Here is a 14,402-nt window from a genome sequence, read left to right as displayed (position 1 = left end):
CCTGCTATCTAAGTACTTTTTATATGTAGTTGGTTTTTCTATAGACTAAACACCCTGTAACCATTCTTCATAGGGCTTGGTTTCCAAACTCTTCACCATCTTAGTAACCTTTTTCTGAACTTGTTCCAATTTGTCACTGTCTTTTTTGAACTGTGATGCCCAGAACTGGACATAATACTCCACATGGAGCATGGCAGAGTTCAGCAGAACAATTACTATGCTCCCATTAATCTACTTCAAGATGGCATTTGTCTTTTTTACAGTTTTATCGCAGTGCTGGCTGATATTTAACTTGTGGTTGGAAAGGATACGCAGATCCCTTTCACAGATATTACTGCCCCATCCTATATTTGTGTCTTATATTTTTCCTACTCAGATGTAGAACTTTACATTTCTCCATATTAAATTCCATCCTATTATTTCAGTTCGCTGCTCAAGGCTGTCTAGATGTTTTTGAATTTTTCCCTTTCATCTAAAGTATTAGCCAGTCTCTCTTCAGGGTCTTGCAAAGATGGCTATATACTCTGCTTTACAGAAAGTTCTCCATTTGATAGCATCCTCTGCTTGGAGGACTCTTCGGTCCAAGTCCAGTTTAAATAAAAATAAAGGAGTATTGAGAGTCCTCACCCACAGTTAGCCCTGGATGGCAGACTGTGCAGCCATATAAATCTCCTTGTCAGTCTTTCCCATTATGAGGAACCGTATGTCAATTTAAACTGCAATTATAATTTCTAAAATTGGCATCAGTGTGTATAAAGCAGCATGTGTAAATGTTATGCAAATTTGTATCAACCTTTGTCTTTTTAAAAACCTTTTGGCAGTGAAAGCAGTATCTGTCAGGCTCAGCCTGAGAATGACATAGAAGCAATCCAACCAAAGTTTAGTTCTTCATTTGGTTATACCGTATAGACCAGGGTTTCTCAACCAGGGTTCCGCGAGAGGTCACTAGGGGTTCCCTAGAGATCACAATTTATTTTAAAAATTGTTTCAAATTTGGGCAACTTCACATTAAAGAGGTTTCATTGTTTATTTTTAATTTAAGAACACTGTTAATGCATATATACAGGCCTACACATGGAACAAATATTACAATTTTGTGACTTCTGGACTATATTTGAGCCTGAATGTGCAGGGGTTCCTCAAGGCCTGAAAAATATTTCAAGGGTTCCTCCAGGGTCAGAAAGTTGAGAAAGGCTGCTCTAACCTAATGGATATACCCTGGGAGATTCAAGGGAGTGGCTATCCTAAGTCTCTTCCTCTTCCTACAATCCAACTGTGCTGTCTCTTCCCCCTCCTTGGAATGTGCTCCTTCCTTCCTGAGAACCTGCTGTGTTACTGCAGTCCATTACAGTATCCTTCACATTACTCTTGCTTCTAGTTTGGACCACTCATAAATTAAAGAGATGGGGGGAAGGCTGAGGAGGCAGCAAGTGGGCAAAGAAAGTTGGGGAAATGTGGAAGAAGAGAGGAAATGGCAGGCAAGGGAAACCACAGACAGGGCTTGTGAAGAGGTGGAGACCTGGGAAACAATGAGTGGGGAAACCAGCAAGGTAGGTATGGCTAGGCAAAGAAGAGGGGGAGACGGGGACTGGGAAGAGACAGAGGGGCACTGCAGACCACATCAGCATGTTGTGCTTCTATTTATTTACTGGCATTCCCTCTTATTTACTGTAACTACACAGAAAGCTTTCATGGTGGAAGGGGGACTTGAACTTGGGCCTCTGCAGACTTGATCCATCTTAGCCACTACAGTATGCCATACTGTAGTGTTCATCTCTCCTTCCATTTGGAAGTCATAATTATGTTCTGTGTCAATTATTATTCAAATCAAGGATAGGCAACATGATGCCCTTCAGATATTTTTTACTGCTAAAGCAACCTCAATAAGCATGTTCATTTGTCAGGACTACGGGATCTGCAGTCCAAGATAACTGTAAAAAGCTGTTTTGCTCATCCCCAATCAAACTCAGTCTTCCCCAACCAGATACACTTCATATATTTTCTTTAATTTTCCCTCATCATGATTGGGAAATTCATGGAGTTCAACTCATCTAGATGGCACCAGATTAGGAAGGCAGAGTTAAGTGAAGTTAAATTGATATAAGGACATACTTACATGATTTTTCTCCATTTGTTTAAATTAAACATGAATAATTTTGTCTTCTGTGCCTAGATTGTCCAGACAGATCTGTACTGTCCTACCAAACTGAAAAGCTAAATGAACTTTTTCAAAAACAAGGCTAGTGAAAGTATTAAACATCCATTCAATACGGGAAGCACATTGTGCTTAGGAACATAGAATGCCTGGAGCTGCCAGGATAGATTTTATATTATGAGAATGGATTGTCATGGGACAGCAGATTTTATTTATAGTGAATTGCCTATGTTAATCTTTCACATTGCATCAGGGGCAGAAACTTCTCAGGATAATTCACCAGAGGGTATTTAAAAAAATATATATTTAGGATTTGGAATAGTGAGTATTAATATTAGCATCCATTATAAATAAAATCTGCCATATGACATCCTACTAATTGAACAATTTTCTGGTCAGCTGCAGCTTCTATAGACTATCTAGCTGAAGCCTTACAATCTAACTGCACACAAAGGAAATATGTACTTTTCTGTTAATTTGGGGGCCCCTCTGAGACTATGTCACTAATTTACCTATCCTCTAAGTGGCTTATTAAGCCATGGAATACAGATGTGTGGCAGCTGCTATAATGTTTGGAAAGAGATGTGGGAGCTGTACATCTGTTGGGAACATTTTGATTGGAGAATAATGTAATGGAAATTCTAGTGCATAAAAGTATTGGTTTTGACTATGAATCCTGTGGAAATTATATTTATGTCCTTTCCCCTGAAGATCTGGCAAGAAGGAAAGATTCTAATTGCATTGTGAAATATATCCAACAACTGGAGATATTGCCTTTGGAAAAACCAAAATGACTATTTGCTGCTCTGAATAATAATCTCCTAAGAGGTAAAAGAGATTCATATCATTAAATAAATAACACAGAATTACACAAAAGTCTTTCTGCCCCAGAGTGAATGTTTTTTCTGTATTGTCCAATGATCAGCTACAAACCCGGGTGTGTGGAAAGAGTTGCATTGCAATAGAAGGCAAGATTGAAATAACTACTTTAATTTTATTACTTCAAATAAAGGATTTCATATTTTAAAATGTATACCAAGCTTGCATGCCATATCAAATTGTTTTTTAGATCCCCCGCTTTGAAAAAAAATCCTGTCTAAGAAACATAACCTCAAACACCCCTCAGATACAAGAACTGGAGTTGGGTGATTTTGTGGATTCCAGCCCAAGACTACCAGCAGACTTTGAATTATAATTTACATTTTTTTCCTGTCAGGATGCCTATGCTATAGCATGCAAAAATGTGGGGAAAAAAGCAGTTTAAATGTTTCATGCTAGGTATTACTTTAAGCACTATTTTTCTGCACCTTGTCAGAAAATTAGTTGGCAGTTCATATTCCTACTTGGCAAGCAGGTCTTTTCTATATAACTCTTTATGTATCCAGATATTAGTTTGGTCAATAAATTATGACACATATCACACTAAACCAGAAATAAATCAAATTATGTCTAAACATGATATATAAACCTAACCAATGACTGTATTCACACAACATCCTTAAGGTGGCTTAGACTTAGTCATGGTAGGCATTCTTCTCTTTTTGTTATTATAGTTTTTTAATTGATTTTAATTGGTTTTAATTGATGAACTATGTTGATTGTTTAGTTTTTGTTTTAATTATGTACGCTGCCCAGAGTCACATGCAAGTGAGATGGGCAGCTATATAAATTCAATCAATAAATGCTTTCAGCAGCATGCTGAATGTGGGTACCTTCTCATTCCCTTTGTTTTCAAAATAAAGTGAAAAACAAAAATGGAATAGATTTTCCTGGAAGACTAATGGCTGTTTAACCATACACTAACTGTTAGGCCAGGTTCATAAATGATTCAGTCCACCATAGCTGAAGTGCCAACATTAGAACAAAGCATGATTGCAGATATTGTGATTGACAATATGGCTTAGCAAGTTATGCAAGTGTTAGTTTATAAATAATGGGCCATTTACAGAACATGCCAAACTTGGTGAATAGGTTATTTGTGGCTTGGTGAATTATCCAAACCCAACCTCTCTGGCTAGTTCATAGTTCAATATTACATGAATTCAAACAATTGAACAAGATAAAACGTATTATATTAACATGGCTATTCTTGTTTTTTGTGTTTATACACACAATGTGCAACATGCTACTGCATAGTTTATCTGGGTCTTTTTATGTGTGTGCTTGGGATTACATACCATGCCATGCCAATACATGGTTTGTTTTAACCAAGACATTTTAAACAAACCATAATGGCCTAATTCACTTATGTGCTCAGCCCTAACTAAACAAACAATTTTATAGCTGTTTGTATGGGATGTTGAACCATGATTATTCAATCCATTCAGTTATTTGCATAACACACTAACCATACTATCTTGCTTATCACATCACAGTAAACCACAAACTAACCAAACATGAAAGTACATATGATTATAGACTGGTTTTCTGCTTTTTTCTTCCACTTGCTTAGTGGAAAAAAATGAACCAGAAGCAGGAACAAACTCCTGGATGCATTACAACATTTAGAAAATTAGAAAATTTCATGGTTATATTGGGATCTAAAGATAACTAGCTCCAGATTTAGTCCAAGAGCATTTTAGCATAACATGCCTCACCCTGTTTGGTGCTACCCTTAGGTAACATATCCAATTAACTATTCCAGGTAAATGAAGAAACTCACAGCATTTATTTCTTTTTGGCTAGTTTTTTCTAAATCCTCAAAATCTGTGATGGCCAGATCAGTCACATTTCAGTTCCTGCATTATCCCCAAACCTGCTCAGGTATATGTGCAAAAAAATAAACAAAACAAAAACAGGTAAGCAAGGAGAATTTCTTTGTGGATGCTGTAGCCTTCTGTCTCCGAATCCAGGGGTTGGCTAACTTCAGACAAACTCTCTACTCCTAGTTCCCTCATCTGAATTATATGGGGATGTCAGGGCAAATTAAGTAACATGACTAAATTTGGGTACAAAATATGGTGAACATTTTGTTTTAGATTGTTAGATTCCAGGTATGGACAACTTGCTAAGTATTTAACTTGACTTAGCAGTCACATGAATGCTTGTGAGGATCGCGATCTTTAAAACCCAAACCAAGTAACTTCCAACACAAGCCATGAAAGGTATGTGAAGTTCTTTATTGAGTTAAGCTTCATTCTCCATCAAAGCCATGAATAATACCCCTTTGCTCAGATCCCTTCTTTAAACACTCAGTTCTCTCTTAGTCCTGCCCCTCCCCTTGCTCCAGTTTCTCTTCTTTGTAATTCAATTTCATTTTCATTTTGTGCCGATTTCCACCTTCCCGCTTCGTGCCGGCCGGCGCCAATGGTTCGTTTTTTCCGTGTTAATAGTTCGTTCTTTCCATGGGCTTTCGTGCTGCTCGCCGCAAAGGTGCTAATTGCTGTCTAATCACCCTTCTGCTGCCTTGCAGGTCCGCACATCCCCCCAACCTCCTATTGTTCTTCATTCTTTACATTCCTTACATTCCTTTCCTATCAAACCTGTGTAAGTTTGGAGCATCCAGATGCAATTGACCATTGCCCCTGGATTTTCCATCCTTACAATGCTCGTAAAACTTCCACCCACTGCACTGCACTCATTTTCAGATTTAGTAGCTGTGTTGGTCTGGTCTGCCCAACTCCCTGAGCCCAAAATCATATTTTGGCTTTGTACTACCATTTTTGAGTCCAGACCCTTTCTTGGTTTTGAGCAGCATGCTGGTGCCTGCAATTAAAAAAAAAATAAATTGCTTTTTCATCCAGGGTGGGGGTGGGGGGAAGGTGTCAATGATGTAAAAATGATGGGAGCAAATGGGCAGTGTGTGTGATGTGTCCAACACATATTAAGAAAGGCCAGGGCTTTGATCACCAGGTCATGTCTGCCATTTGGCATTGTTGACCCAGTTTGCATCTTTTATCTTTACTTAAAAGTAAATATGGGTGATACAATTACTCTTCAGCTGAATTTTTAATATTGACCTCTTCTGCTACTTTAAAAGTTACAATTTGGTCACAACTTTTGCAACTTTCTAAGTAAAGTTTTCAGAGGCCACATATGCCCTTGAAGCTTCCAATTGCATAGTGTATTATGTGAACCCACTAATACAAATCAGAATTAGTTCATATATGATAATTTGAACAGGCCTTAGGGACAGGGATGCTTAGACTCTGATGCTCAGTGTATGACTTGGAAGTAAGTGCCAATGATTTTAGTGAGACTGACTTCTAATATAGTTACGATTAGGCAGTAAACGTTTTGCAAAACTGAGTCTCAGAGAGTCTAGGTATGACCAACATCTTGGTAAAGCTGAAATTATGTTCCAAAGTTTTATTTTGAATTCTAACAATGATAATGAACACAAAGAGATAGGAAAAACAACTAGAAGGTAAATGAGTAACAGGAAGCAAGGAATGCTTAAGCTGAAAGGAAAGAAAACTCTCAAGCGAATAAGAAAATTGCTGACTTACAGCATGGAAACATACCAGAAGTAAGATATTGATCTGAGAAAGAGAAGTTATCTATAGAATAGTTGCAGATCAATGGCATCAAGGAAAATACATATGGCACTTTTCTGGGTAATTCACCTACTTGCAACACTTAATGAATAACTGCATATACATCACATTGTTATTCATTTTACACTGGCAGCATATGTTTTCCTGACTCTTTTTATTGGTGTCATGGTATTACATTTGTATCATTTGGCTTGGTGTTGCGTGAATCCAACAAGGTTGGTTTGTAAATCATCTTATTCAAGAAACCATACTTACACAAACCAAGAATTTTTGTGATATAGGAACTTCGTCACAATCTAAGAAGCTCTAAGCTGCACTTATTATATAGAAACAAGCTTAATTGTATAATTCTTGGAATGAATACAATATGCTTATAATATAGACCTATAAGGGCTGCATGGGCTGGAAGAATCCAGAGACCACTAGATGGCACCATACTGTACAGAAAACTAATTCTACCATCTAGAGGAGCGTTTCTCAACCTAAGCAACTTTAAGATGGGTGGACATGCTGGCTGGGGAATTCTGGGAGTTGACGTCCACCCATCTTAAAGTTGCTGAGGTCGAGAAACACGGATCTAGTGTATGTCCAGTTAGGGGAAATGAAATAGCATAGCTCTCATGCTATCCACTCAGAACCTGAGTTCAGTGGAGCTTAATTCCAGGAAAGTGGGTACATTCAGTTAACCATGGTTTAGTTAACCATGTGTTATATATAGTGCAAACAGTTATTCTGGAGCTGGTGAAGTGTGATGGTTAAATGTCAAAAGGGGGATTGGAGACACTCAGGTTAAAGTCTACTCAAAATACGGGTTTTCAATGGTAGGGCTACAGACTAGGTTGTAAGAATCTGGAAATGTGCTAGATAGCTACAAATAATAATAATAATAATAATAATAATAATAATAATAATAATAATAATAATATTTTTTTGTAGATCTTTGCTGCTATCTAGTGGCCCTCTAAGTTTTTATAGGCCAGATACAATAACCTCATCTGTGGATAACTATCTCCCAATCCAAGCTACATCCAAAGCTGATGCTGTGAGAAAGTGAGTTGAGGCCCTGATATGTATTATCATGACCTTGGAAATAAAGTAGGATTTTTAAAAATAGAGTATCTTTGAAAATGACCATTTTAAAAGATATTAATAGTAGAATGTGTTACCCCAATCCCATTTGCTGTAACTGAAATCCTGGCAAAGATTGAAACCCCTGTTTGTGTTGGGATCAGTTTCAGCACTCGTACTTCATACTGCAAGTCATAAAGCATCTAAAGATGTTGTTACTTGGGATCAGTTCTGAGGAAGCCATTTTTAAAACTTTTGTAGAATTAAAATTATTTTGATTTACCTCTTGGCAATGTATTCAAATGTAATATTACTTACTCAATTTATTTGATGCAGATGTCATCACTGCTCTGACATTCCACAGCATATAGAGATTTTGGAGGAATTAACTGTGGCTCCTGAACCAGTAAACTTTTTAAATAGCAAGTTGAAATAAGTTGATGAAATTGGTATTAGTTATTTATGCATTCTCTAGAATAACAAGCTTCAGTGCCCTGTTCTGGTAAACCAATGTTTTAATTTCACATTTAAAAATGTAATTTTTTTCTCATGACCTTAAAAAGATGTTAAATTTGCTTTGTGTATAATATTTACCTCAGAAAATATTTAACAAGTCCTGCCAAGAAAGTGTGTGTATTGTACATGAAGGAGAAAATGGGGTTTTGATTTTCTAGCTCTTGCTTTGTACAGTCAGATCTCCCCAAGATCTGTGCTTGGCCTGGGGAGGAGAAGAACCTCCATTATTTCTCTGATGACAACAGCAGCTTTGCAAGGGGGCTTGGCAGTGAGAAAGAGATGCAGGCAGGCTGCATAGACATTACTGGCTCATGAAAGATGTTCTATGAGGTCTATATTCCCCCAAGCCAGGCAGAAGAACCCTTTCGTTGCTATGGGAAGGGCTGGTCATTCTGATAGCTGAAGTAGACATGGCCGTGTAGGCTGGGAGCTTCACGACCAGATAGGAGGGGGCAGCTCTGCAGCAGGTCAATTGGAGCCATGCAAGTTATTGACCTCCTTCTGGCTCCTCCTCCATGGGACATAGGAGGTTTTCTTCCATTTTCAATGGAAAACATTTTTTTGCTAGACCCTTTGATCTAGTTTCAGCCTGTTTTTAGCAGCTGCAGCTGGCTGGGCAAGGATGGAGGATAGATGCTCAAAAAAAGGTAAGCAGTTCATCATGAAGCTGGGGCAAAGGGGCTGTGTGAATGAACCCCTGGAAGCTTACAGGGTTACAAATGATTAAATCTCCTGTTTCTTTTTTTGTATGAATATTTATGCTTTCAATTTTTCCTGCTGTTACTGGGGATTTCTATTCAACTAGAAGAGAGCCAAGGTAGTATAAGAGTTAACATGTGCGATTGGTATTGGGAATAATCAGATTCAAGTCTACGCTCAGCCATGGAAGCTCACTGGCTGATTTTGGGTCAGCCACTCTCTCTCTCCAATTTACTCACAGAGTAATTTTTGTGAGGACAAATGGGAAAAGGAGCACCAGGAACATTGTCTCCAGCTCCTGAAGGTGGGATATAAATGTGGCAAATAAATTTCTTCATTCTTGAGTGAACTGCCCCTTCTGGGCATTTCTGATAGATTACTTAGGTGTTCAGGGATGAAACTTTATGCCAACTCCAAGCAATTGCCAACCTTTTTTTTTTTTTTGGTAGCAGATGTCCTTTTTGCTTAACTTGTCCTTGGGGCTGGTTTCACAGTACAGTGTTTGCAACTTGCCTTGGACTTGCAGCAAAAATTGTGGGGTGATTTTAGCCATTTATTTTCTGGTGCTCCAGAGAGCCTTTCACATGTGAATTGATGATGTTGAGCCTAACTGCAGTCAAATGGAGAATTTAGATCTTTGGAGGGGCACTATCTAGGATTTCATCCGTTTACCCTTTTTAAAATCCATTTTAAAATAAAATTTTAAAGCTCTTGCATCCCTAATAAGCCTCTGCTTACTCTGCCCATCCTCATTTTGCAAATTTAATGAATTACACTCCAGTTATGCAGCACTGCTCTTAAACTTAATAATCAGGCTTGAGCTATATGTCACATGTAATTCCATCACTGAAAACTGGGAGAGAGAGATAACTTGTTCCTTAGAGTTGGTCCACTGTGTGACCGATGTGGGAAGTACTTCATTTTTCTGGAACAAGTAATTATACAGCTATAATTATAATTTATAATTTACAGCTAAAATAAAACAGCTTCTAATTTATTTACACCTAGTTCTTTAATTTCACTCTTGGTTTAGTTTTGACATACCAGATCTGGGTTGCAAAAATCCAAACAACCATGTTACAAGTTTCTGTACCCCTTGCTGCCTTCTAGTGGCAAATCTGGTAGGCCTGCACAAAAACATGACACGAGAGGCTGACTAGTTACCAGGCTGAAGATCTGAAGCCTCTCCCACCACGGCGCCGTTTCACTTTAAGGAAGGGCGTGCGCCACGGGCTAAAGAGGTGGGCAGGCTGATTGCTTTGCGACTGCCTTTCCCTTCAGCAATGGAGCTGTGATAGGTTAAGGAGCTGCTGCCAGCTTTTCCCAGAATTCCAGTTAATTTGAAGCTGGTGAGTGAGGTCGATAAATCGGTACGTTGGAATTACAGGAGCGTGTTGTAAATTAGCGCAGCCAGCCGTCGTGGGAGAACAGCCGAAATGGAATAGCACCTGGAAGGGGAAGGGAGGAGAGGATAGGATCTGCTTGGACTGCGGATGGTGCGATTGGATCGGCCCCGGTTGCGCCGCCTTCCCTCGATCTGTGGAAGAGGGGACTATTGCGAAGCGCAAGGTCGCCTCCGCGCGGTTACGTAAAACCTGGCGCAAAATATGCGGCATTATTGTGGTTAATTTAGAAAAGGAACGCTGTCGCTGTTTTCCCAAGTCGTGCCCTTGGAGTGGAAAGGCCTTGCGAAATTAGCGATTATGCTGGCAGAGTTAGGTCTAATTACTGTATCGGGCAAATGAGGGAAAAAACAGTTTTGTGGGTATTTTTTCTCTCCTCTCCTATATAGAAGCCGAGAGGCCCCCGAACTGAGGCCTGGATCAAATTAAATAGAGAAAACTTGATCAGGTTTACTCAGAATAAATGCATTGGACATTGACCACAACAAATGTGCTATTCTATTTTACTCAAATTCCACTAAGATCAATGGGGATTTCCTAATAAATGCGCTTAGTTTGCAGCCCCAGATGACGGAAAGAAAGCAAGCCTGTGAGAGTCACAATTGGGAAATGCTGATCTCCAAGTCTAGGGCTGATGATTTAATGGCCTTGTGACAGGAAACAAGTTTTGCAGAAGTTTTGTAAGGCTGAAAGGCGTCTTTGTATAGCTGGTTTATTACACATTAAGTACCAACTTAAATTGATCAACAACCTGTTGAAGTAAGTAAAGAAAAAGAAATATATAAAAAGTGACTTCCCCCTTCATCACAACAAGTATAAACAATGTTAGTAACTTACCACCTTTTCTTAAAATACAATGAATGATTTTTTTCTTCCCATATCCCATCTCTTATCTATAAACAAATCCATAAAGCCTTGTCATTTCAGTCCTGATGTCAGCAAAAATCCATTAATGGTTACCAGAGATAATATATCTATTTGTACCTTGATCAAATAAACCAACTTTATATTCTTTCCTTTTACTTCTAACAAACTTGATCTTTAGTCCCTTCAAATAATGTCCTAGAACTTGATTTCTTTTCATTTTTTCTTTGTCCCTTCTCACAAATTTCTTCAAAGCTTTAATAAGTTCTTTTGTAAATCCAATATAGGAAAATTATCCAGGTCACTTTTGTGGTTATTTGTATATCCCTTTTAATTATTAAGACATCAGCTGGTTTCTGTGTCCAGTGTAACATCTTTTTCCATGTCACTCTTGTAGCCTGTCATTTGTAAATCCACTTTCAAATCAGTCTCAGTTGTATTAGGTAAAACTTGTTCCTCTTCCATAACATCTTTTAAACACAGTCTGTCTATAGAGGCAAATACTCTTAAAATTCTGGGTCCATTGTTCGAAAATATCCTTCCATATGTTCAGTGTTAAAATATTGTGCTTCATTCTGCATTAGTAAGTTGAGTTTGGGTGTTCTTCTCCTTTAATTGTAATATTTAGTTCCCTCTAGTGCCCAATTTTAAAGTCTTCTCTTACTATGTTTTTTTTTAAAAGAACAAAAGCATTTTTCCACAGGAAGGATTCTTTGTAATTAATTCCAAAATCTTATTTCAAAATAATCTGGACCTTTAGTCCATTTGTAACTTTCTAAAATCAAAGTTTTAATCCTCTTTTTGCTGTTGATTCCAGGAAATGTTTTTTAAGTCCTTAAACTTGTATTTAAAACTTCTTTTGCTAAGGATTGAAGGAAACTTACCTGGTGCTGTAAAACTTGACAATCCAAAGGTTCATAATGGCTGAAAAGCAGGTAACAAGCAATTTCTGAAAGTGATTAGAGAAGGAAGTATGTGAACCCAGTTTAAAGGTGCCGACCATGGCTTGAGCAAGATAGCTATTCCCTCATCTCCCAGAGCCACCACCGGGGACTGCTGTCTTGCAGTTTCCTTGTGAGGAGCAACTGTCTGGAGCCTTTGTGGGCAATTTCAACTCTTCTCCTTGTCTGGAGAGGAATTACGAAGAACCGGTCATTTTGAAGCTGTTCAGAATGTTGACCGTACAATAAGATGGATTGGTTTGAATTGAAAAGAGAGCAGACAAGTGCTCTAGAATTGAATATTGCCTGGGTTGGCAAATATAGACAAGTTCATACAGAATTCTAAACCATACTGTGGTTTATTTGGTTTTGGCATTGTTGGACTCAGTCAATTGTGATATATTGAAATCATTTCTAACAAACCCTTGTTTAACATGTAGCATTAAGGACCATGCGATATGATATTGGGAGAAATCCTCTAAGTAATGCTGTTGAATTATTCTTATTAATAAGATGGTATTGTGGTGCTATCATAATTGCCCTGTTGCAAAAAGAGCTTTATTTCTTTGCCCTGCCATAATTGTTAGTAAGTTAGGCCCAAGCTCTCCTGTTTGGCCACAATTACTGCATCAAACACTTGGGTTTAAAGATGTATTCATACTTTGGAAACCAAAAGATCTTGATCAGTAGCAGAAATGGATAGATACTGTACATCTGAAAAAGGGAAAAAAATAGAAGGGAAGATAAGGAAAAGCAATATGGGAAGAGGTGGCTATAAAGATAAATCACCACGAATTTTGTTCAAACTATTACGAGGTCTCCTGCCATGTGATTGATAGCACTTTTGAAGTAGCATGACTACAAAATGCAAAAAGCCTAAGTTTTGACAGGGAAAATAAAAATCCAGGATAGATATAAACCACTAGGGGGAGTTATACTGATTTATGATCTGAATCAGCTGATGTTTATCTTACTGCGTTCTTCTACAATACTTTTAAATATAGTATTAGCCAAAAGGTTCATTCAGTTTATTTGGGTAGCCCTATGCTTCACTGAGCTGGAAAAAAGGCAAATTGATCAACTTGGCTGATAAATAACTAAATAAATACATAAATTCCTTTTACATTAGCCTTTCCTAATGAAGTGCCCTCCAGATGTATTCAATAATCTTCTCAATATCTAGCACATCTGGTGAACACCAGGTTGAGAAAAACTATGCTATATTTTTGTTTTGATAATTTAGCACATGCAAATTGGCCTAAAGGCCAGGCAGGAACAGAAACATCAAATAATTATGCCATTTTAAAATGTTATCAGTTATGTGTTTTAAACTGAAGAGCTGTGAGCATCTGCTTGCTAATGAAGTTTTTGGCTGTACCATGAAAACAGTACATTTCCTAAATTTTCTTTGCTTTCATAGCTTCCTCTCCCTCCTGCCTGCATATATGAAAGTTTTCTATATTTGATTGAAAGATTAGTCTAGGTTAATGCCAAGCAAAATGTAATTTTAAACGGTCTTGAAATACTGTGATGAAAACTGACTCCTTCTTTAGCTTCTTTATCATAAAAATAATCCTCTTTCTCTTTGTTACAGATACACACTGGAGTCTTTGAGAGCTTGCCACAATAAATCCATTTGGCAAGCTCTCCTTGGCTTATACATAAATGTTCTGCAACAGATGTTTTCAGGCCTTATTAGACAAAGACAATGTATAACAGAATTCCAGGTTTGCATCTCTTCTTCAGAAGCCAACGACGTAAAATAGACAGAAACAGTTGGCAGCTGGAATAAGCATTAGGACTGTCCACTGTTGCATTTAATGTCAGAAGTAAAAACTGAGCTACGTTGTCTAATTGCTGGATCGTCCTGTGTAGGACTGAATTGTAGGAATTAGAACCAGGGAGTTTCCCAGTCTCATTTCACCTCTTCAGTGTCTTTTCTAGCATACCTCCCTGATCCAGGCCATATCCAGGAGGTCCTACCAGTAAAAACCCTGAAAGGGCCACAAAGATTGTTTACAGTCATATTTCCTTAGTGTAAATTAATGGAACTTAAAGTAATTAACCTAGTGGGACGCGGTGGCGCTGCGGGTTAAACCGCTGAGCTGCCGATCGGAAGGTCGGCGGTTCGAAACCGCGCGGCGGGGTGAGCTCCCGTTGTTAATCCCAGCTCCTGCTCACCTAGCAGTTCGAAAACATGCCAATGTGAGTAGATCAATAGGTACCGCTTCGGCGGGAAGGTAACGGCGTTCCGAGTCGT

The 14,402-nt window shown here is 38.3% G+C and overlaps 1 protein-coding gene across 1 annotated transcript in view; it reads left to right on the top strand.

The window, feature by feature from the left end:
- The first annotated feature begins 10,183 nt into the window (after nt 1-10,183).
- The window catches only part of CPVL (carboxypeptidase vitellogenic like), a 47,328-nt gene continuing 43,109 nt past the window's right edge, over nt 10,184-14,402 (top strand). Inside the window, exon 1 of the mRNA XM_063303824.1 lies at nt 10,184-10,283. The gene's annotated coding sequence lies outside the window, so the exon portion shown is untranslated. The remainder of the gene's footprint in view (nt 10,284-14,402) is intronic.

Source organism: Candoia aspera, chromosome 4 (assembly GCF_035149785.1).
Source record: "Candoia aspera isolate rCanAsp1 chromosome 4, rCanAsp1.hap2, whole genome shotgun sequence".
Taxonomy (NCBI): Eukaryota; Metazoa; Chordata; class Lepidosauria; order Squamata; family Boidae; genus Candoia; species Candoia aspera.
The sequence above is the reverse complement of the archived record's forward strand: the minus strand, read 5'-3'. Positions and strand labels throughout refer to the sequence as shown.